Genomic DNA, 2,500 nt, shown 5'->3' with positions numbered 1-2,500 from the left:
TATTCCTGCGCTATATCTGATTACTGGCACTGCCCATGTGTTTATGGCTTTTATCATATTTCCGGCGTTGAGTTTTGACTTGAGTATCGCCTTGAGTCTCTGTATATATTCTTTCCTGATCGTGTCCTTCATCTCTTGGTGTTTTATATCCCCTCCTTCCAATATTCCCAGGTATTTGTATCCAATCTCATCTATGTGTTTGATGTTGCTCCCATCTGGTAGCTTTATCCCTTCAGTTCTAGTTACTTTGCCATTTTGCATGTTGACTAAGGCGCATTTTTCTATTCCAAACTCCATCCTGATGTCCCCAGATACAATCGTTACAGTCTGAATTAGGGTATCTATTTCCTTGGTGCTCTTACCATACAGCTTGATGTCGTCCATGAACATCAGATGGTTGATTCTGTTGCCTCTTTTCTTGAGTTGGTACCCGGCATCCATTTTCTGTAGTACTTTTGTCATGGGAATCATGGCTACTACGATGAGTAGTGGGGACAGTGAGTCGCCCTGGAAGATCCTTCTCCTGATATTGACTTCTGCTATTCTTATTCCAGAGCTTGTAAGTATTGTATTCCAGTTGTGCATTGTATTTTTGAGGAAGATGATGGTGTTTTCCTCCGCCCCATATATTTTCAGGCATTCTATTAGCCATGTGTGTGGTATCATGTCGAAGGCTTTCTTATAGTCTATCCATGCCATGCTTAGATTGGTTTTCCTTCTCCTACTGTTCTTCATTACCATTTTGTCTATCAGGAGCTGGTCTTTTGTGCCCCTACACTTCCTTCTGCAGCCTTTCTGTTGGTGGGGGAGGTGGTTTGTCTCTCTAGGTAGTTGTATAGCCTTTCACTGATGATACCTGTTAGTAACTTCCACATTATTGGTAGGCAGGTGATAAGCCTGTAGTTACTGGCTATATTTCCCTTACTCTTATCTTTTTGTACTAAGGATGTTCTTCCTGTGGTCATCCATTTGGGTGCATGGTGATTTGAGATACAATGCTGGAGATTTTGAGCTAGTATCCATGGACTTCATCGGGACCTGGGGCTTTCCAGTTTGGCATTTTCTTTAGTTGGTGTCTGACTGTGTCTGTCATGACCTCTGTGAATCTTTGTTTTATTCTCCCTGTTTCTTCTTCCTTGTCTTCCTGGAGCTATGTTGCATGTTTGTTGTGTGATACCGGATTGCTCCATATGTTTTCCCAGAGTCTTTTACTTGGTTCGGCTTCAGGAATTTCTTGGTGGTTGTCTTCCCCTCTTAGTTATCTGTATAGCCTTTTCTGGTTGGTTCCGAATAGTTTGTTCTGTTGGTATCCCTTATTCCTGTTCATGTACCGTTGGATCTTATGTGCTTTGGCCTTAAGCCTCTGTTTACATCTTCTATTGTGTTAGTCCCCGTCCCCTCTTGTATTTCTCGTTGAGTTCCTCCCTTGTTTTCTTGCTTCTTAGCCTTTTTTCTGCCATCTCTTTCAGTTTACTCAAGTCAGATCTCATCACCATGATTTGCTTTTCCAGGCGCCTTATCCAAGGAGGTTGCTGTTTTGGTTTCTGTTGGGTTGTTTGTGCTTGTGGTGTTGGTGTTCGAATTCCCAACAGTTCTGCTACTAATCTTGCTCCTGCATATGCCAAGTTATTTGTTTCTGTGATACTGGTGGTGTGTATTATGCCCATTATTTCATTGACCTCACTTGTTTTCTCCCTTAATTTCTTGGTGTTGTAGGCTTTCATGGAGGGGAGCTTTGTTCTCTCTGTATCTGGCTCCATCCATTGTCTAATCTTTTCTACCCATTCCGTCCTCTCTGTTACTTCGTCGATGTTTCTTCGTGTGTCGTTGTTTGATACCCATCATCCCTGTCGTCTTCTGTGGCATCTTTTCTCAGTTCGTCTTTGTGTAATTCGTTGTCGTGTGACATTTCCCTTTCCAGTTCTTCTCTTTCTGTTGGGGAGAGCCAGTTCTTTTTCTTTTTGTTCCTTACTTGGTCTGCCAGCCTCTGCTGTTTGGGGGGTTTGTTATCCTCTTATTCCAGATGTTTGACCAACCTTCTTCTATATCCTCTCTCCGTCGGGTTGCTTCTGATGTAGCATCTCCATATTTCCTTATTTTCTTCTCTTGTTCATTTCTTCCTTTGGTTTGCTTCTGTAGCTCCAGTCTCTGGTTGTTGATTACTGTCGTCGTGGTGGTCAGTTGCTGGATGACGACCTCCAAGTACCTGACCATCTTCCCCTTCAATTGGGTTGAATACCTGGCTGCCGGACAAAGCTCCTCTGTTGCCAGAGGTTCCATTTACGTCGTTGTCGTTTATTCCTTCATTTCTTTCCATCATTGCTGAGTTTTGCTATTTAACCCATTGCTGGACCCTACCCCATCAGCGATAGGTACTCATTTACAGCTAAGTAGACAGAAGAAATTATGGTAAAGATCCTTTCCCAAGGAATCAACGCCGAGGAGAACGGTCACCCATCCAATGACTGACCAGCCCCAATGTTGCTTAACCAGTCCATTG

This window comes from Macrobrachium nipponense, chromosome 42 (assembly GCF_015104395.2).
Source record: "Macrobrachium nipponense isolate FS-2020 chromosome 42, ASM1510439v2, whole genome shotgun sequence".
NCBI lineage: Eukaryota > Metazoa > Arthropoda > Malacostraca > Decapoda > Palaemonidae > Macrobrachium > Macrobrachium nipponense.
Note: the sequence above shows the minus strand (reverse complement) of the source record.